General features: G+C 35.9%; 1 pseudogene; it reads left to right on the top strand.

Annotated features, from left to right (window-relative positions):
• The first annotated feature begins 1,582 nt into the window (after window positions 1-1,582).
• Window positions 1,583-17,016, top strand: LOC113708430 (oxoglutarate-dependent flavonoid 7-O-demethylase 1-like; annotated as a pseudogene).
• The last annotated feature ends 6,478 nt before the right edge of the window (window positions 17,017-23,494 follow it).

Genomic DNA, 23,494 nt, shown 5'->3' with positions numbered 1-23,494 from the left:
AATCTATAATGTGTGTGGGGTTCTTTGTAGCTTTAGCTGCGTATGCTGACTACGTTGGCCTTAGCTGCCTAGAGGTTTTAGAATATGGAAATATTGTCTGCATTCGAGAATTTCACGGTAGGAGAAAAATACTTCTTGATAAAGTAACTCAGAAAGGAAAAGTAAAAGATTCATTGGAATTCTCCAGTGCCATACATTTGCTTTGTAAGATGCAGTTTCATATGAGCGAAAAATATAGGATGATTTTGGTCCAAGAAAAAAAAGAGAAAACCAAAAAAGAAGCTCCTACGATTAAGTTATTAACCAAATTAACAGGTTCCAAATCAGGAAATTTAGCTATGTGCAGTTCACTTGCATCTGAACAGTTTGTTTCTAAATCTAATCCTTAACTAATCATTTGAGTTTTGCTGTTAAAATAGCCAGAAAAGAACTGAGCATACAAAAAATAAAATATAGCATTTACGATTGGAGCATTGGTAACATGCATGGACATACAATTCTACCGACACGAGATTCTAAGCAACCAAGTATAAAGTTGCACGTTATTTCTATTAGAACCCAATTTTCAATTTAAGTTAATCTTTCAATTTGGCAATCATCCCTCGTCGTACTACTATAGCTACAGTATTCAAACAACTAATCTATCAAACCTTTTCTTACATAGCAGCAATAAAATAAATGCAGACCTTGGCACAAATCCTTCCCCAAACTAGTTTTGCCCAAGTCATCTTCTTTCTTGAGCCACTAAGAAGCTTCATGGCAGTTTTTGTATGGAATACACCAGATAAACATTTCTCCCACACAATTTGATCCTCAAACCCCACCAAAGGTTCAAAACACGCAGGTATAGCTTCCTTTAGCCTCCTCAGTTCAGCTGTTTCTTTCCTGCCTACAGGCCATCTCCACTTACCATCCACTTTAATTTCTGATACAGAAGCATTTGGTTTGCATCCAAAACTGTAAAGTAAGTTGCCTATTAATTGTTTATATAATGGCCCAAGGGGATGCCATGTATCAAACCAGAAATTGGTGTTAGTCCCATTCCCCATAATATGTCTAATAAAAGGTTGAGCCAAATCTCTAATCTGCAAAATTTTCCTCCAAACCTAGGATGCTTCATTTGAAACCTTCACAGACCATAAAAATTTGTTCCTTAACGCCCAAACAGTTATATGTGCATGGAAGTATTTTGTTATTTTCCAAGACAATAAATGAACTGACTTTATATTTAAAACCTTCAACAACTTTTTCCCTATCTACCACAAGACTTGACCATAATTTTATCTAAATCGACACACATAAGATTAACTTAAAGTAATGACTAGGAATTAATGAAAATAAATATCGATAACTGTGGATGTACCATTGCCTATAGGTTCGATGATATACAACCACCTAACAAAACAAAGGGTTAAATAATCAAAGCCCCTAACTTTTAGTGTAATTTGCACTTTTTCCTTAACATCATCTTAATTTTTTGCACTTTGGCACTCCTGGTAATGGAATTACTAATTTTACCAGTGGTTCCATCTTTATTCAAAGGGGCTATATATATATATATATATATATATATATATATAGGTAGAGATTTACACAAACCACAAACATGGAATCTGGTATGATAAATTTGGGAAGCTCTCTAAAAGTACCCTATGTTCAGGAGTTGGCTAAGGAGAAATTTGCATCAGTTCCACCCTGATACATACGACCTGATCCAACCAAACTTCATGGGGTCTCCACAGAGGAAATCCCAGTAATTGACATGCAAAGGTTGCTTTCTGATGAATCAGTGAATCCAGAGCTTGAAAAGTTGCATTTTGCCTGCAAAGAATGGGGCTTCTTCCAGGTTTGTCATTTCGTATTTGTATATGTATATATTAGGTACTGTTGTTGACCTAATAATGGAGTCTGATTGTAATAGTATTTCCTCAAAATCTACTAGTCATTTCAATTTGGTTTTTACCACAACTTTAACTTACTTTCAAGGGAATAAAATAATTCTGAAATATTTATTATGTTAATAAATATGACTTTTCAGGACTGTAGGTAAATGATACATCTTGCCACAAGTTTTTTTTTTTCATATTGAAATGTTTCTTTTCTTGTAATTATCCAGAAATTTTATGTCAAAAGCAAGCATGCCTACCTTAATATATGAACTCATTTGGTTATCTCTAGCAGTAGTACATAATGCATGACTAGAATGTAATAGGAGTGATCTCCTTTTCTTTCCTGCTTTTCCTAGGATCTTCTTTGAATTGTTATACAAGGACAATCATCTAATTTAAATTGATATACATGCCTGCTGTTAAAATGGAGAAGTGTTATAATAGTCAGCACCAAATAATTAGTGACTGTACAATTTGTCACCAGGTGATTAATCATGGAGTGAGCTCTTCATTAGTGGACAAACTGAAACTAGAGATGCAAAAGTTTTTCAATTTGACGATTGAAGAGAAGAAGAGATTTGCCCAAGAACCGGGCAATGTAGAAGGATATGGACAGGCCTTTGTTGTATCTGAGGAACAAAAACTTGACTAGGCTGACATGTTTTACATGGTCACTTTGCCAACTCACTTGAGAAAACCTCATTTACTTCCCAACCTTCCTCTTCCATTCAGGTACAAGAAAATTTGCACACACACATTCATATCATTGTATTTAGGATGCATTTGATAAAATTGAAGTTTGAAAACTGAAATCTGAAATCTGAATCCATTAAGTTATTGAATTATTAAGTATTAAACCAAATACATTTGAGTGTATATCACATTCGGTGATAAGTGAAAAGTTTATCACTTATTTTTTATAGCAAGTTTTGCCTAAAAAATTTAATGACACTTAATTAATTCAGATATTCAATTTTTGGTTATCAAATGTATTCGAATATATTAAGATCTAAATACATTAAGTTTAAATGATGAATGTTGTCAAACACATGAGGACTATAGTAACATCACACACAGTATAACTTTTGAAAGTCATAAGCGTCTAAAATTCTCTACACTTGTCTAAAATTTTAAAATTTTGTAAAATTTTGTGGGTGAAAATACTTAAAAGCTAGGGATAAGATGATCATAGACTAGTAATAGGTTAAGAAAATAAGTGGTTAGTAGCAGTCTGTAACTTTGCAAATCACCGTACCTGTAATCTTTCTATTTTCTTTTACATAAATTGTCAACATCTTGATATATATAAAGAAACTGAAAGTCTAGAATCGAAATTGTAAAGAGATATAATGATGATTTTTATGATTTATAAACTGGATTTACAATAAGAGACATTATTTAAGTGTGGCGGTTTGATTCTTTCATGTATTTTAATTGATGGAAATATGAACATTTTGGTCCTTTATTATAGCAATGGTGGTTAATTTGGTTCTTTATATACTACCACTTGCTAATTTATTCCTTATGTCCTCTGCTCCTTTATTTCTACAGTGGCAATGTCGATTATCTTTGTAATACCAACATTACATGGAAGTTTATGAATTAAGGGTTGTAATTAGAGATTTGGAAAAATTAGGAGAGGGGAAATCAATAGATTACAAATACTACATTGATTTTATTTTATGAAAATCAGGGATTAATTGGTAGACAGAAGTACGCAATAAATCTTCATCACTGAAATAAAGGACTTGAACTATATAATTCCCTTCTTGTAAGGATCGAAGACAACCTAAGAGGGAGGGGTGAATTAGGTTATCTAAAAACAAGCCAAGATATGAGTTACCCCCTTTTTTTTTCGACCTAGTTTTCTTTTTCAAGAGGACCTCACTGAAAAGCAGTTGAAGGATTAGCACAAGTAATTTTTGAGTAAAACAGATAAGCAATATATATATATATATATATATATATATATATAGCAGGACAGTAAATGAAGGGATGGAATTGCAAACCAAACTTCAAACTTGACTAAGTTTGAATATCACTTTATATATATCAAGCTTCTTCAATATGATCAACTTTCAACCAATCTCTTGTGTACAAATGAAGGATCACTTCCTCCTTGCCTCAAGTCTCACCCGATCAAGCAAGGAAGTTTTACAATCGCACGGATAACCCTCACAAAGCTACACTATTGAAAAAATTGAATCACACTTGAAAAGCTAAATGGAGATTACACAACTAAGAGTACAAATCTTCTTTTTGGAGTATTCACACACTTGAATCACTCAAGATCTGATGCAGACTTAATGTGTAAAAGTTGTTTTGAGGAGTTGACTAATCCCAATTTATAGGAGACCAAAAAATTCTTCAATTAATGCTGTCAACGGATAGAAGGTAGCTGGAAGGTCAACTAGCCGTTGGTAGTGTCGGACGTCCGGTGCTCTGAATTTCTGCGTCCGAACGAAGACAGTGAGTTCAAGATGATTTCTTGCAATTCTTAGGACGTCCGGTCCCTCCACAGTATACGTCCGAAAGTAAACTTGTAAATCCTTCTTTATTTCTTTCGGACGTCCGATGCTCCAGTGTTTTGCGTCCGAAGAGCAGCAACGTTTGTCGGACGTCCGGTGCTCTGATTTTGTGTGTCCGAACAAGGTCAGTGATCATAGATGTTTTGACACATTGCCTTCGGACGTCCGAGTGTGAGTTCTTCATGCGTCCGAAGTTACTCAATGGTTGTCGGCGGTCCGATATGGTCCTTTTGTGTGTCCGACAGCAATTTTAGTAATTTGTCAAATCTTGATCCAGTTTTAGCTTTAAGTTTTTGGTCTGGTTTTTGTTCCAAATCCTGAAATAAACTCTTCAAAGTATGTTAGTAGCATCCAATTGTTTTGTAATCATCAAAAGTTATGAACTGAGATATACAATCTCCCCCTTTTTGATGATGACAAAACATTGGATGGATAAAAAAGAATTCAACTCCTCCTCAACTCGACTCCCCCTTCCTTATAGATTTCATGACCAGAGTATACGCAACTCCTCCTCACTTATATGATCCATATCCATTTTACAACTCCCCCTCACTTATACGATCCATATTCATTTTCTCCCCCTTTTTGTCATCATAAAGCAGCCATACCAATCAAATTTGTCAGCATTCAATAGACATTATCAATTTGACAAACCAGATCAATATATCAACATTATCAGCAAAGGATAAAGGCATTCATCCACAGCAAATGATAAAAGCATCCATTTATAAAAAAGAAACATTAGTTAACAGAATAATATCAGTTTTACAGACCAAAAGAGGATTATGATCCTCAATACATAGCATAGCAAAAGTTTTTCAATGCAAAAGATGAACTATTGTCCTAATGATGAAATGCAAAATCCTAGTAGCGCTTAAATGGTGATTTTCAATGATCCAGGCCTTCTCCTAGTTAGACGAAACTGCTCAAGATCCACTTCATCCTCAGTTTCATCATCATCATCTTCAGTTGTCTCCACAGTTACAGGAGCCTTGCCTTTATCTTTGGGCTGAGAGCTGGAAGCATGTGCCTCTGGAGTGGATTCAGTACCAGGAGTATGCTCTGTGGGCTGAGGTCTAGGCTCTTTTTGATGAGCACTTTCATTGAATTCAGGGATTGGAGGCACGAGGAGATTCCTTTTTTCAACAAAGGTGGACTGCTGGACAGGAGACATGGTCATCATGAGACCATCTTCAATGAGCAGAATATGTTGTTTGAGGTTCTCGAGCAAGGAGATGACCTCAGAATTGGAAGAGAATGACTTGCTAGCTGATTTTCTAGGGTGGATGGTGAATGGAGAGACATACATGGACTGATCACAAGGAGTTCTAGGAGTGACAGAGGTTTCGTGAAGATTTTTTCTTCTAGTTTCTGCAACAGTCTCCTTATAACACCAATGGCCCTAAAAAAATTTCAGATTCTTTCTTTCAAAATACGCTTGTGAGAAAACTGTTGAGGCACTGTCTTTGGGTGATTTTTCAGTAAAAGGAATTTTAAAATAGGCAAAGATAGGAGTCAGAAATTTTCCATAAGAGAGCTTCCTACGACTATCACTGCTAATCTTGAACAGAAATTTGCACATCACAAAACTAAAGTCAATTTTGACTTTTTCAACAAAACAGTAAAAGAGATAAAGTTCCATTTTGTTCGCATAAGTTCTGTGGCCATCAGTGGGCACCAACAGATTTGAAATGATGGTAAAAATTATCAAGTTCTAAGGGCTAAGATCTTCTAATCTTGCCTCAGCAGGAGTGTTGAAATGTGATTGAAAATAGGTCATGAGTTTAGCAATGTGAAAATGATGATAAGCGGAGGGATATTCTTCATATGAAAAGAAATTTGCAACTTTTCCTTTAAAACCAGATTCAATGCTTGTTTTCAGAATGGAATTCACAATGTCAGGAGTTAACGTGATGTCTACAGAGTTGACCTTAGAGATGAGTTCAGTGTGTGAGTTACCCTTTCTGAAATTTGCAAAGAACTGATAAAGCATATCAGGGTAAAAAGTATTGGGAATGGACAGAAGATGAATCCATTTTTGGAACTCAAAGAGCTTAATGATGGGTTCGAGGTCAAGCTTACGAAATTTAGGAGGGGAAATGGTCCTTTGAGTGATGAACCCTTTTTGTGAGACCAACTCAAATCTGTCTCTGGCCTCATCATCAATGAATTTTGGCAGAGGAGAAGGTTCCTTAGTAGGCTGAGTTACTGGTTCCTTTCCAGACCGTTTCCTTTTTGCAGTTTGCTTGGCAGATAACTCAGTACTCTGGACCTCAGGTCTTGTCCGTGGAGATTTTTTGGTGGATGGTTTAGGGGTGTGCTGAACTTCAACATTTTTCTCTACATTTGATTTATCAGTACTTCCCTTTTGGGCAGACCTTTTTCTTTTCCCAGGTGATTTCGAGACAATCACTTCAGCATTGGTGGGTTCCTTCATTTCTTCAGAGTGTTGCTCTTCCATCTTCTCATCAGATGGCTCAACAGTTGGAGCATCTTGCTTCTTTTGAGCAGTTTGCTTCACTTTTCCACCTCTATTTGCAGTTTTCTTTTTGGAAACTTTGGCAGATGGTTCCACAATTTCAATGTCCTCATCCCTAAGTCTAAAAGAGCGTCCGACCCCGTAGAACCACCTCTAATCCTAACCATGATGTAATGTAGTTGGATGTTGATGTAGGGAGTGGTACAAAGTGTATAATATAGATGAAGAGTGCAATGGTGATGCACGAACTAACCACAAGGAGTCAGATTTGAATGCTTAGGGTTTCTGATATAAATTAGGGAAATATGAGGCAGTTGGAAGTTGGAAGAGGTTATTATGTTCAGACAACGGGCAATAGGGGTGTAATGGTGTCGATTGGATCAATTTCTTGGAACTTCATTAGAGGAGAGAGTAATTTGAATTTTGAATTTTGAGAGAGAACTGAAGGGTTGCGTCCGAGACAAAGAAAGTAAATGAACTTAATGAGTTAGGTGGCTTCCTTATATGAAGCAATTTTTGAGTGTCGGACGGCCGAACGAAGTGACGCGTCTGACGCTATCGTCCGAACCAGAATTTTTCCAGAAAAGAATGAAGAACACTGTCGGACGTCCGTTTTAATCTATCGGACGTCCGATAGAAGTGACCAAAGAGGAACTTAGAGATTTTTTTTGAGATGCCCAGTTTTGTTCTCAGATACACAAATTGATCCAGTAGAAGGATTTTTGTGAGGATATCAGCAATTTGATCTTTAGAACAAACTTATTGAATACAAATTTCATCCTTGTGGACAAGATCGCGAATGAAGTGATACTTAATGTCTATATGCTTTGTTCTAGAATGTTAAATGGAATTTTTTATCAAATTAATGGCACTGGTGTTGTCACAAAACATAGGTACAGAATTATATATTAAACCAAAATCATTCAATGTATTTTTCATCCACAACAATTGAGCACAGCAAGCACCAGCAGCAACATATTTTGCTTCGGTTGTAGACAATGAAATGGCATTCTGTTTCTTGCTGAACCAGGACACTAAACAATTTCCAAGAAAATTACATATACCAGTTGTACTTTTTCTATCTACTTTACATCTACCAAAATCCACACAAGGGAAGTTCATGACACTTAGGATACCAAAAGCCAAAATTTACAGTTCCTTTTAAGTATCTAAAGATTATTTTTACTGCAGTTAAATGTGATTCCTTTGGACAAGATTGAAAACGAGCACACAAGCACACAACAAACATGATGTCAGGTCGACTAGCTGTTAAATAAAGCAATCTACCAATCATACCTCTATACTTCTTTTCATCAACTTTTGTACCTTCTTCATCTTTGTCAAGCTTGGCAGATGTGCACATGGGTGTTCCAATTTGCTTTGAGTCCTCCATTCCAAATCTTTTCAGCAGTTCCTTGGTGTATTTGGTTTGATTGATGAATGTTCCATCTTGGGTTTGTGTCACTTGGAGTCCAAGGAAGAAATTCGGTTCTCCCATCATGCTCATTTCAAACTCTTTTTGCATGATTTTGGAAAAGTCCTTGCACAGTCTCTCATTAGTAATACTAAATATAATATCATTCACATAAATTTGTACAATTGAAAGATCATGCAAACTTTGTTTAGTGAAAAGGGTAGTATCCACTATACCTCTTTTGAAACCATTTTCAATCAAAAAAATCACTCAAACGTTCATACCATACTCTTGAAGCTTGTTTTAAACGATATAGAGCTTTTGAGAGTTTAAAAACATGATTTGGATAATTTTTATTTTCAAAACTAGGAGGTTGATCAACATAAACTTCTTGATCTATAAAACCATTTAAGAAAGCACTTTTAACATCCATTTGAAATAACTTAAAGTTCTTGAAACATGCAAAAGTTAAAAACATTCTAATGGATTCTAGCCTAGCTACGAGTGCAAATGATTCATCAAAATCTATTCCTTCTTCTTAAGTGTATCCCTTAACTACCAATTTGGCCTTATTTCTAACTACCTCACTTTTATCATTCATTTTGTTTCTAAATACCCACTTAGTGCCAATGATAGGGTGATCTTGTGGTCTAGCTACTAATGTCCAAATTTTGTTTCTTTCAAATTGATTTAACTCCTCTTCCATGACTAAAATCCAGTTCTCATCTTTCAATGCATCAACAACATTTTTGGGCTCAAAATGTGAGACCAATGCAAAATTATCTATTAATTGTCTAGAGGAAGAACGTGTTCTGACCTTTTCAGATGGATCCCCAATGATAAGTTCCTTGGGATGATTTTGGACGAATTTCCAGGCTCTTGGAAGATCATTAGAAATTCCAGTGTCACTGTCATTGTTTTCTCTAGTAGGACTGTCTTGATTTTCATCTTCCTTTGAATTATTTTCTGATGGAGTTGTGCCTTGATTGCTGATTGTTAGCTTCTTTAATTCTTCTCAAACACCTGTATCATCATCTTCACTGCAACTCATGGAAGTGTCATCATTAGATTCATCAAAAGTGATATATATAACTTCTTCTATAATCAGAGTTTTACGATTATAAACTCTAAAGCCTCTCTTGTTTTCACAATATCTCAAGAAGATCCCCTCATCAAATTTTTTATCAAACTTACCAAGATGCTCCTTGATGTTTAGAATGAAACATTTGCAACCAAAAACTTTAAAATAACCAACTACAGGTTTTTTTATCAAACAACAGCTCATATGAAGTCTTGTTCAAGATTGGTCTTAAGAGAACTCTGTTCATGGTATAGCATGCAGTGTTTATAGTTTCAGACCAAAAGTACTTTGGTAAATTGCATTCACTGAGCATGGTTCTAGCAGCTTCTTGAAGAGTTCTATTTTTCCTCTCAACCACTCCATTTTGTTGAGGTACTCTAGCAATAGAAAACTCATGTGTAATGCCATTGCTGTCACAAAATTCTGAAAATCCACAAAAATGAAATTCTGTGCCATTGTCACTTCTTATTTTTATGATTTTCAAACCAATCAGATTTTGAACCTTGGCAAATAAGGAAGTAAAGTTTTTGAAAGCATCATCTTTATGTGCAAGAAATATCACCCAAGTGTATCTAAAATAGTCATCAACAACAACAAAACAGAATCTCTTGCCACCAAGGCTTGTGGTTTGAGTTGGACCAAAAAAATCAAGATGTAGGAGTTCTAAGGGTTTTGAGGTAGAAACATATTTTTTTGGTTTAAAAAATGTCTTGACTTGTTTTCCAAATTGGCAAGCATCACAGATGAGATCTTTACAAAAATTGAGTTTTGGAAGTCCTCTAACCAGGTGCTTTTTGGAAATTTCTTTTAGCAAATCCATATTGAAATGACAAAACTTTCTGTGCCACAACCAGGGATCCTTATTTGCTACTTTGAGACAAGTAAGGCTGGAAGCATCAACTTTTTCAAGAATCACCACATAAATGTTATTAACTCTTTTTCCTTTGAAAACAATATTAAATTTTGAGTCAAGAACAAGGCATTCATGTTTCTTAAATAACACGAGTAGGTTCCTATCACATAGTTGACTAATACTCAGCAAATTGTAACTCAGGTTGTCGACTAAAAAAACATTATGAACAAAAGTCTGACCATTCTTACTAACATCACCAATGCCAACAGTTTTGGCTTTATTATCGTCTCCAAAAGTAACCTTTCCACTTGTTTTTGGCTTGAGTTTGATGAACTGTGATGCATCGCCAGTCATATGTCTTGAGCGTCCACTATTTATGAACCATTTTGATTCTTTAACAGTGTTCACCAGGTTCACCTACGTAGTAGTCCACAATATAATGTTTGGTACCCATTACTTTTTGGGTCCATCATGGTTAGCATTATGTCTAATAATCCACATGCATCTCATTCCATTTCTCATATTTTTCTTAACATAACAGTTGCTATTCATGTGACCAAATTGACAACAAAAGTTGCATACTGTCATTGGATCAATCAAATGGACAGGTTTAATGAATCTGACTTGCCTTCTCCTGTGGATAGCAAACTCATTTCTATTTTGATTCAATCTTATCTGATGAATGTTAAAGTGAGGTTCAATGTCATTCTTTTGAAGGCGGTTATGTTTTATATGATGTAACAATTGACATAAATCATCCATCCTTCTTTTTAGGCTGCATTGTTCACTTCTGAGCATGTCACAGAAATTTTTCTTTTTGTTAAGTTTAGCAAGCACATCAGTTTCAATCCTTTTCAGATTCTCATTTTCATGCTTAAGACACTTGTTTTTTCGAAAAAGATTTGCATTATCTTGTATCAGAAAGCTAATTTTCTGCTTTAGTTCCTTGTTTCTAGCATAGGATTCTTTTAAGCTGTTATGCATTTTTTCTAGGAAAGAATTAATATCAACATCAGACTCACTATCACTATTAGTTTGAGAGTTACATTGGGTTACCTCTTCATCTCCAATGGTCATGAAAGCCACTTGGGCAGATTCCTCTTCTTCTTCTATTTCTCCTTTTAAATTGCAGTCATTCCAGGGAATCTGAAAATTGTTGAATTTTAGTTTTCATTCACTCTTCTCCTTTTTTTTCTTCATTGGACATTCATTTGCATAGTGATCAGGTTGGTCGCATTCAAAGCACTTATCAGTTTGCTTTTTATTGAATTCCAACTTTCCTTTATTTCTGAAGTTGTTGGACTGATTTGGAAAGGAATTGCTATGTCCTCATTTCCTGAATTTTCTCGTGTTGAGTATTCTTTTGAAACCTCGTGTGATGAGTGCAATGTCACTATCATCACCTTCCATGTCATTTTCATCCAGAAAGATTGTATCATCTTCTTCTTGTGAAGTCTTCAGAGCAATGCTCTTTCTAACTTTTGTGTCTTCTTCTTCCTGCACCTTAGACTTGAGTTTTAGCTTGTAAGAGGTTAGTGAATTTATAAGGGATTCAATAGATAAAGTGTTCAGATCTTTGGCTTCCTCAATGACAGTTACTTTGCTCTCCCAATCCTTTAATAGAGCATTCAGAATTTTTCTATTTTTCTCACCAAGAGAGTAATTTTTATCAAGAATTTCTAGATCCTTAATAAGATCATTGAATCTACAATACATCTTGTCGATGTTTTCGTGAAGTTCCATCTTAAAGGATTCATACTTTGTGACCAAAATGGATTTCTTCTGTTCTCTCACATTTTCACTACCTTCGTGTATTTCTCAAAGTTTGTCCCAAATTTCTTTTACAGATTTGCAGCCCTTGACTCTAACAGATTCGTTTGAGTCTAAAGCACTGTACAGTACATTTATCGCCTTGGCATTCAAAGTGAGATGAGTTCGATTTTCAGCAATTAGTTCCCTTCTTGTTTTTGGTCTCGGCCAGTTTGTCTCTGCATCAATAGTAGAAGCATCAAACGGACCTTCATTCACAATAAACCATAACTCAATATCGATAGATTGTAAGAAAATGATCATCCTCTCCTTCCAACTCACATAATTTGACCCATTGAACATAGAAGGTCTGGTGACAGGTTGTCCCTCAAAGAACATGGCATTGTTGGTTGTCATTTTTACTCTCAAACCGATTGAGTTTAATCTCAAGGAGACCAAGTTATGATACCAATTGTAAGGATCGAAGACAACCTAAGAGGGGGTGAATTAGGTTATCTAAAAACAAGCCAAGATATAAGTTATCCCTTTTTTTTTCGACCTAGTTTTCTTTTTCAAGAGGACCTCACTGAAAAGCAGTTGAAGGATTAGCACAAGTAATTTTTGAGTAAAACAGGTAAGCAATATATATATATAGCAAGACAGTAAATGAAGGGATGGAATTGCAAACCAAACTTCAAACTTGACTAAGTTTGAATATCACTTTATATATATCAAGCTTCTTCAATATGACCAACTTTCAACCAATCTCTTGTGTACAAATGAAAGATCACTTCCTCCTTGCCTCAAGTTTCACCCGATCAAGCAAGGAAGTTTTACAATCACACGGATAACCCTCACAAAACTACACTATTGAAAAAATTGAATCACACTTGAAAAGCTAAATGGAAACTACACAACTAAGAGTACAAATCTTCTTTTTGGAGTATTCACACACTTGAATCACTCAAGATCTGATGTAGACTTAATGTGTAAAAGTTGTTTTGAGGAGTTGACTAATCCCAATTTATAGGAGACCAAAAAATTCTTCAATTAATGCTGTCAACGGATAGAAGGTAGCTGGAAGGTCAACTAGCCGTTGGTAGTGTCGGACGTCCGGTGCTCTGAATTTCTGCGTCCGAACGAGGTCAGTGATCATAGATGTTTTGACACGTTGCCTTCGGACGTCCGAGTGTGAGTTCTTCATGCGTCCGAAGTTACTCAATGGTTGTCGGCGGTCCTATATGGTTCTTTTGTGCGTCCGACAGCAATTTCAGTAATTTGTCAAACCTTGATCCAGTTTTAGCTTCAAGTCTTTGGTCTGGTTTTTGTTCCAAATCCTGAAATAAACTCTTCAAAGTATGTTAGTAGCATCCAATTATTTTGTAATCATCAAAAGTTATGAACTGAGATATACACTTCTAATAAGCAAAGTAATAAAGGACTTGATGAGGTAATTAAGTACTTTGTCTTAAATCTTAAAGAACAGTAAATAAAGAAAGATGTAGACAATGGTTATGCAGCATCTTACTCACTGTTTGTGAATTTTGTTTTGTCGAAAAAAATAATGATATATGTCTCATTCAGTTGTTGAGGGGTAAAAAAGACAATAACCACTCAATTATTCTTTATTCTAGGTCACAATTTGTTTATAAAAAGTATTCCATTGATGACTAAAATGCTTTATTCAGAAAAAAAAATTGATAATGCTGGTAGGTAGCCCGCCAGAACTAAACATATAATTGAAACCGAGGAGGCAATAATAAAGCCAAATGTTGTTACATGAAAAATTGTAGCAGAGAATATCCGAGTGTACGTAATATATATATTTTTTATTATGTAGATGCATTTATTTGGAAGTCGTAGTGTCTTAGGGGCCGACGTACGACATGAAACATCAAATACTATCCTTTCAATAAAATTCCATGTGTAATGATCAAGACAGCTTATCAGCCACTCCTTCAAAGAAAGAAAGAAAAAAAAAAGACAGCTTATCAGCCACAAAGTGTCTTCTAATTTTTTACCTTGGAGTCATTCTTAATTGTTTTCCAACATTTCTCTTCTTTTAATCATATGGCTATTGGCCACCCAATGACTTAAAGTCTTGGTGGAGTGGGAGGTTAAAGGTTCAAATCTTACCCAACATCACTTTGCTACTATATGTGGTTTTCTCAAATCCATATGAGTGCGTACGTTTGATTCAATGGTGATTCAATTCCCATCGGTTTTTCAATGGATTCAATTGAGCCTTCCCCTAAAATAGATTAGAGAGAAATAGTTTGATTCGATGGTGATTCAATCCCCGTTGGTTCCCCAATAGATTCGTTGGGTCTCCCCTAGAATAGGTTAGAGTATGGATAGAGTAGATCATGACGATTGATAAAAAATAAATTATATCATCTCTCTCTCTCTCTCTCATACAGAAAAATATATCCTCTCTTGCTTTTCTTAAAGGGACAATTTCAGAAACCTCTCCTCAGGTTTCTGATAATTTCATTGAGCTCCTTCGAGGTTATAAAAATAACATTTACCTCCTTTGCCCACATAAAATGATAATATTAGTTTTAACATTTTAATAAAACTCTCTTGTTAGATATACTTTTACAAAGAATGGTATTAATAATTATTTTTCTTTTCTTTTTCTATTCTTATTTCCCCATTTTTATATTTTTGCCAATAAAACCATAAAATATAAACATTGATAGCATAAATGTTTTACTAGTGACATTTTTTATGACTTTGAATGTGATCTAATTTTTACTTGCTGATTGTTTTTGGTACCAAAAGCAACATTAACTCAAAAAAAAAGCCCAAAATTGCTACAAAGCTATGATAGTTCCACCGATCCAAAATTCTACAAACTCTGAAAGAATTATGACGGTATTTTCTTTTTCAAATTAAAAAATACATACCCTGGTAAATCACCATTAAAAGTAGTTTATCATAGTGATAGAACTATTGTCATCTTTGCTTATCAAATAATAACTATGGTGTTAAAAACTTCACACTCTTTTTGTATATTTGTGTTAAATATATTATGATTGTTCTGGAAAGTAATTCAAACGTTATAAGTTGAGGGTATTTTAGGATATTCATTAAAAATTTTGACCAAGTCTAAGGTTTGGTTACCAAAAGTGTCAAATTAGGGGAGGTAGGTGTAATTTTTTAAACCTTAAGAGAGCTCAATAAAATTGTTAAAAATCTTAGGGAAGGTTTATGAAATTATCCCTTTCTTAAATCTTACCTTCTTAATTGTCTTTATGCGGAAAATTAATAAGCCATGTCATCGTGAGATGATGATAAAACATCCATCCTTGCATGAATCAAAAATTAGTTAACATCTAAAGCATTGTGCATTGTTATTATATATTGGATATTCTTTACTTTTTATTTACATTTTTTTTTAACATTGTAGAGAAACTCTAGACCAGTACTCAAGGGAATTGAAAATCCTTGCCATCAAGGTCCTTGAGCAAATGGCAAAAGCATTAGGAATGAAGCTTGAAGATATGACAATGCTTTTTCAAGAAGGGCTGCAATCAATGAGGATGAACAATTATCCACCGTGTCCCCAACCTGAGCTAGTGATGGGCTTTTGCCCCCACTCTGATGCTGCTGGGCTTACCATAGTGCTTCAAGTCAATGAAGTGGAAGGCCTCCAAATCAAAAAGGCTGGAGCTTGGGTTCCTGTTGTACCACTTCCTAATGCATTCATGGTCAATGTTGGAGACATTTTAGAGGTAATCATGCTCAAAATCCTTTCTCCCAAGATGCAATGTGAATATGAACAATCTCTTCAAATTGCTTTTCTGTTTATACAATTACAACATCTATCTAGTTTTTGGCCTCCCTTATGAGATATTTTCAAATTGGTTTCTACAATTATGAACATATATGGAAATTAGAATGTCCTTCCCATATTTTAATAGGATTCAAGAGATAATCTTTCCGATTATGATTAGTATGCCTACACTAGGTTGATGTGTAAGACTAATTATCAACTTGCACCGCCCAGAAAATGAGGCAAGGTCAAAGTGTAGCTTTCATCCCAAAATTTAACTTTTGACAAATTTGTGCCTAAACTTCTAACTTTGGCTACTTTGTCAGAGTTAAACGAATGTTGTTTATTGGAAGAATATTGACTACTTTAATAGAACACGTATCTTTATAAAGTCAAAAAAAGCATAAAATATATGAATGAAAAGGTCATATATTGAAAAAACTCGAGCATAATAACTTCAAAATTAGTATTGTACATGCCCTTACACCCCCACCCTCCAAATTATTGCTTACCTGTGATGTACGAGTGGTAAAATTCAAGCTACTTTCCTTTCATCGTTTTGAAAAAAGTACTTGCTCACTCTTTTCCCTGACAAATTTGTTTTGATTTTCAGAAAGGAATTTACTTTTTGTCTTGATTTCAATGCTAATTACATGAGTTACTTACAAATCATGTCCTGGATCTATCAGGGTATTGCTTCTGAATTCTATCTCCAATGTTTTTGGGGCATAACAGTAGTTATAGGTGGACTCACAAGATTACCCTGTTAACCATATCCTATTATTGAGCCTAATTGAACTTTTATGAGAATGTATGCTACATAGTACACAGTTGGGAATAATGTGACGTTTTTAACTGAGATGTTGATTGTGACAAATGGGATTTACAAGAGTGTTGAGCATCGGGCAACTGTGAATTTGCACAACAAAAGGCTTTCCATTGCAACGTTCTTTTCCCCAAAACTGGATGGTGACATGGGTGCAGCGCCAAGTCTTATCACCCCTGAAAATCCGGCAATTTTCAGAAGAATTAGTATGATTGACTATTTAAAAGCGTTTTTTCCCGTGAACTAGATGGGAAATCATTCATTGACGCAATGAGGACCCAAATCGATGACTTTTAGGCTCTTAGTCCCTCTATGATTTTTCTCTTTGAAACTTATGTACACTGTTGATATGGTGTCCCCTCTTCATCGCCTCCCCCAACTTTCATTCACCACAATATGTATAATTGTTTAAGAATTAATCTTGTATACACTGTATATGCTATTAGATTCGAATGCATGACAACTAATATTAATTAAAATTTAAAATTCAAAATTTGAAACAAATAGTATCCATTCAGATTTAATACTGTATACATTATTAATGTATAGAAAATTAATCTATTTTTAAATATGAAAGAGAATGATGAGTGATTGTTTGTGCTATCAACGACGTATTAGAAGTCACTCTTTATGCCAGATCTTGATAAGGGGAACCAAAAAAAAACTCTTTGCTATTTTACCTTTTCCTCTAGTACTTATTTTAGGCACAATTATAAATCTTTGAATATATTGCTATTCCATAAGTACTCTTTGTATTAAATTCAAATTTGGGTTTTTCTATTATGTCCTTAAAAGTATAGCACAGAATAAGCATATAAAATAGAAAGGATGGACTCGCTATAAGCCTCCCACATGTGGAGCAATTGTCTCAAGAAGGTCCCCCTTTTTAGTACTTTTCAGTTCCACTTCTTGTAGATAGGTCCAAAGACCAAATATAAGTATATGTTAACAATTATAACAATATTTGGTAAGGACAAAAAGGAAAATTAACAATAAAATTACTAACAATTCACACCCTATTAATTCACCCCACACCCAAATCATGCTTGCCCTCAAGCATGAGAACAACTAGACCCAACAATGGTCAACTCTCACGTCATCTATTGCCAAGCTGTGTTTATACTAAAATCAAGATTCAGTGACCAAGTGTCACGACATAATCCTCCTGGTTAGCTCATGAAATCATAGACTCGTCCAATTCATGGCTAACTCATCAAGGAAATCAAAATATCAAGCTAGCAATAGTCAGCAATTGGTCCAATTGGCCACCAAAATCTCAACATTGAAGAACAAGGATCGGTTGGCCAACATGATCATAAGTTTACATATTTTTCACATCTGTTCTTTTTCTTTTCTTCCTTTCTTTTTTTTTTGTTTTCTTTGTTTTTCTTCTTTTTTGAACGAATAAATGCTTAGTCCCAAACCATTCAAGTCTTTTGACGTGAACTCTGATATTTTTAGATGAAAGAGCTCAGTTAGTCAACTTTCACCGTTTCAGGACCACCTACTCATAGATATCGCCACTGTTTTGATGCGAGAGTCAATACTTGTGGTGAAGACTCCCGGTTATTGGGTGACAATACTAGCGGAGTATAGCCATATGTTATTCACAACAAAACACCAAAATATTGGACAATTAAAGATCATAGCCTACTTCATTTCCGAAACATGGAGAACTAAGGTCAACAGGGGACCAATCCACACAACAGTTGCCAGCAAAATGTTTATATTGCCTAAACAAGTTAGCCACCATTCGCACAAAGTCATTGAACTCACAGTGTTCACCAAGACAATATGCTCTTACTTGCCACCGAAGCTAAATTTATAGAATAAAACACATCTAGCAATAAAAGAATGAGTTTGCCAGGCAATTGTTGATCACTAAGATAAGCAGTACCAAAAGCAGAAAACTAAAGAGACACCAGTCGAATCCCCCCTACACCTAAATCGCACATTGCCCTCAATGTAGCAAATAAACAGAAAAAGCAAGAAGAAGAGCAACGGAACTTCCCTGAAATCATGGGACCGTGTTGGGGTCACAGCGGTGGGTGAGGTGGAAATTGAGGTGTAAGACCCGTGTGGTGTATAAACGCTACCAAATTCTGCATAAACGCTGACAAAACTTGCCCACCACAAAATCTCAACAAATGTCTCCAATTGGACAGTCAATTACACAACTCAGCCAACTGAAATTAGCAAATGTCCCAAGAAACCAACAATTCTAGTAACAGCAGTTGAAAATTTGGACAACAACTTAATCACAAGGTTTTTAGCTTTCAATCAGGCAGCCAATGAAATAGAATCAACAAATGTAGTCAAAATACCCCAACTACTACCACTGGTGCACCTCACAGATAATGAAGCAACTCAAACGGCCAACTCAATCAACAAATAAAGCCACATTAGGCACCCAAGGTCTAGACAAATGTCCCAACAATGCAGCAATTTCAAAGCACCCGCAGGTTGCTCTCAGCCAGCGAGTCACAATCAACTTAAAAATCAACTAAATCTATGGCGACAATCAACGTAATAAAAGCCAGTGAGTCACAAGCAAGCAATCAGAGGCACACTGGAGCCAACCAAATCTCAACACAGACCCACAGAAGGCAATGATCGAATTAATTAGGCAAAAATGCAGCAGAGGAATCGCAAGTGAATTCAACACACAAATTCCAAAAGTGATGCTCTAAATACAAAGGGAAGATTTGAGAGGAGTAAAAACTGAATGTCTCTGAAGTACGAGGATGGCATGGATGGGTGGCAGTCACGCGTCAGAGGTGCGGGTGCCACCAAGGATGGTCCTATGGCCCAAGCGAGAAAGAGAAAGTGACGGTGGCGGCTCGCGGGTGGTGGGCATCCGTGGGTGGAGGAGATGCGGCACTAGGAGGGGAGAGGGGAGAAGGGAGATTCGAGCAATGAAGATGGAGGTTTGTGGTGTGGCTTGGGAAGGGGCGGCGGACAAAGGAAAGGGAAAAGGGAAATGGAGAAGAACAAAGAAAGAAAAGGGGAAGAAAGAAAAAAAAAGAAAGAAAGAAAAAGAAAAAAAATAGTTTTTTTTAACTAAAATTTTAAAATTTGAATTTTTTAAAAAAAAACAATACTGAAGGTTTAAAAAGAAAATAATTTTATTTTTCTAAATTTTTTTTTTCAGTTTTGGGTCGTCAAACACCGCATGGGCACGCCGAGATTGGTAAACGTCCACTGACCTTGGGAGTCACTTTTGCGTGCCCTCCTCGTGTGGGCACGCAAAGATTCCCTGTCCCGGTCACAATGAAGGAAAATATCAAGATTAATCAGTACCCAAGTGAGAAACGATATATTTAAAGAATTGAACAACAAAAACAACAATACCAATATTTGGGTTGTCTCCTAAAAAGCACCTCTCTTTAACGTCTTTGACTAGACGTTGAACACCACTCTTCAATCTGGATGTAATTCAATTTTCCTTGTAATTTGTGGTCTTTCTCCAGAATCCAAATAGTCATTGAGTGCAGCCTTCTTTCTTAATTTCCTACTCCTTTTCACCTCATAAATTACTTTCATCCCCTGATACTTGTTCGCAAAAATATTGAATTTACTCCTACAACCAAACTCAGAAAATTCTTGCACAGAGGGATTAGTAACATGAATAGCGAACACAGAGTGAGAGTTAGTAGGATGTTTCATTGTATTAAAAATATTAAAGTGGACTATTTCTCCCTCAAATTCCATTGTGAGAGTACCCTTACTAACATCAATCTTAGTTTGGGCAGTACTCAAGAATGGCCTTCTTAATATAATAGGTGATGGATTTGGGGCGCTTTCATCATCCATGTAAAGCACATAAAAATCAACAGAAAAAATTAATCCATCTACTTGCACTAAAACGCCCTCAACTACTCCATCCGGATAAGCAAATGTATGATCAGCCAATTAAATTATTATCCCTATTTCTTTTAAAGGTCCTAAATTTAGGGAATCATAGATTGATTTAGGCATCACATTAATTGAATCCCCTAAATCTAGCATGGCATTTTTAATCTTAGAATGTCCAATCTTACAAGAGAAAGTAAATATACCTGGATCTCCACATTTAGGTGGCAGTTTCCTTTGTAAAATCGCTGAAACATTCTCACCTACCACAATATGCTCATCCCCCCTCAACTTCTTCTTGTTGACGCACAAGTTTTTCAAGCATTTAGCGTATTTTGACACTTGTTTGATCACGTCCAACAAAGGAATATTGATTGTTACCTTTCAAAACACCTCTAGAATTTTCTCTTCCTTATCTTGCTTCTTCGGTTTCTCCAACCTACTAGGAAAAGGCGATGGGTTAGTCTTAATTGTAATGAATGGGTCCGAAAGTACCTTTGAATCATTGTTGCTTCTGCCCTCCACTTCAAGCTCTGTCTCAATTCGTTCCTCATTTTTATCCTTCGGAATCACGAGTTCAAGTCCCTGAATTTCCTTCCCGCTCCTTAAGGTCATTGCACTTACATTCTTCATATTCAATTCAGGTTGAGACGGCAATTTTTCATAAACTTGGGATTCCATACGGTTGATTGCTATTACCATCTGACTCTGCATCGCTTGCACCTGTCCTAGTTGATTCCTCATAATTTGTAGGTCAGAATCTGTCTTTTGTTGATTAGCAATTAATTGTTTCATCATCTCTTCCATAGACGGGCTTGAGTTTGAAGGGGATGGTGGCGGGCGAGATTGATACTGTTGTTGGTACCCTTGCTGTCTATTTGGCGCAAAATTCGACTGCCTATTTCCTCCATAACTGAAGTTAGAATGATCTCTCCAACTCGGATTGTACGTATTCGAGTATAGGTCGTATGACTGTCTTGGCGCGAGCACGTGACCAGCCATGTTCACTTGCTCCGCACTTTCTTCTTGAACTAGCGGACACATCTCCATAGAGTGACACAAAGCAGTGCATACTCCACATACTTTGGCTTGTGAGGCACTTCCCACAGTTAGTTGTCGCATGAAAGACGTCAATTCAGAGAGTTGCTGTTGGATAGAGGATATTTCTACCTCATTCACCTTACGTTTCGGGATGTCCTCTCTTGAACCAAACTGCTATGAATTCTCAGTCATCTCTTCAATCAACTCCCATGATTCTCGAGGAGTCTTGTTCATCAATGCCCCTCCACTTGCAGCATCAATTATATTTCTGTCTCTGAAAAGTAGCCCCTCATAGAAATATTGGATGAGCAGTTGCTAACTTATCTGATGCTGAGGGCATTTGATGCACAGCTTTTTAAACCTCTCCCAGTACTCATAGAGGGACCCGCCTGGGTGTTGTTTGATACCGCATATCTCCTTCCTTAGACTTGCAGCTTGAGACGCCGGAAAGTACTTGTTCAAAAAATTTTTCTTCAGTTGGTCCCACATGGTGATACTACCTGGTGGTAAGTAGTACAACCAGTCTTTCGCGGGTCCTTCAAAGAGAAGGGGAAGACCCTCATTTTTATCTGCTCTTCTGTAATTTCCGGGGGTTTCATACTGTTGCAAACGATATCAAACTTTTGCAAGTGCTTGTATGGCTCCTCACCTGGTAAGCTATGAAAATATGGTAAAATATGAATTAGGTCAAATTTTAACTCAAAAGATGTGTTATTATTTAAATACGGAAAAGTAATGCATAAGGGTTGCTGATTTAAATCTGGGGCAGCCAACTCCCTTAGTGTTTAGGCATTCGCCATGGTGACTTCCTCTTGGTCTGAATCACTCGAATAATCACCACGCAAATTTTTTGATTCAACCTCTGGATCAAGTCCCTGAGGCGCAATACTGGACTACTCCTCCCTGAGCTATCTAATCTTTTTCCTCATTCTACATGTGGTCTTCTGTACTTCAGGGTCGAAAATTAATTCGCTTGTGCGAAAAGAACGAGGCATAAACTAGAAAAGTACCAGAAAATTAAAACAAAAATGAACTTAAAAGGATACAAATAATTAACGCCAATCCCCAGCAACAGCGCCAAAAATTGACAGGTGCCGAACCTATGCAATAAAAATAAAAATACCTAACTACTACTAAAAACTGTCAATAATCAATTCTAGGTACTGGAGCAGGGACTCTAGGTGTGCAATACGTTACTTGATTCACCCTGTTCTCGAAAATTTTGTTTAATCTGATATACCAGAATTAATTAGTTGACAGACTTTACTAACAAGTAGACAGTGGCAAGCAGGGTCATCTCCTCAGGGACTGGGGATATTTGTCTCTTTGAAGTTCTAATTAATAATGGGGGGCTTTATCGGAGTGAAGATAAAAATAATTACGCAATTCAACTAAAAATAAATAATTAACTAGCACGAATTTAGACAGGAATTAAATCAAGAATAAATAAATTCTAGCCAAGGATACCACTACTCAGACACAGTCCATTCATCCGATCATTGATGCAGGGGAGGTTCACTTAATTTATTAATAGGTTAATTATAGTCGCCGACGAGCTCTAACGACTAATTTTTCCTTAGTTTATTGGTAACCAAGGTACGACCATTAATTATCCCTAATCAGAAAATACTCCTAGGTACGACTGTAGGAATTAATTTTTCAATTGCCTTAAGAATTAGAAAAACCTAACTTCAATCAATAACACGCTACGAGAGTTATTTAAATCAGATTGCACGTTCCCCTAGTGTGTAAAAACGCTAGTTGCCACTGATATTAATTGATTAAACAATTACGAATTTGGCAGGAGATTAATAAGTCACCTTGAATATCAAGGACTTGACATTCAATTAACAAAATAATCCCATGGAAGTTCAAATAGAAAACGCGCAAATATTAACAAATTAAGGAATGCATAAAAACTAGTTCGATCTCACAGATATTCGGGAATGCATCGTCACGTTGTTCCTTGACTAGATGAAAAGCTTAGTCACGCCGCATAAGTAA

Source organism: Coffea arabica, chromosome 9c (genome assembly GCF_036785885.1).
Source record: "Coffea arabica cultivar ET-39 chromosome 9c, Coffea Arabica ET-39 HiFi, whole genome shotgun sequence".
Taxonomy (NCBI): Eukaryota; Viridiplantae; Streptophyta; class Magnoliopsida; order Gentianales; family Rubiaceae; genus Coffea; species Coffea arabica.
This window is presented reverse-complemented; position numbering and strand designations above follow the sequence as displayed.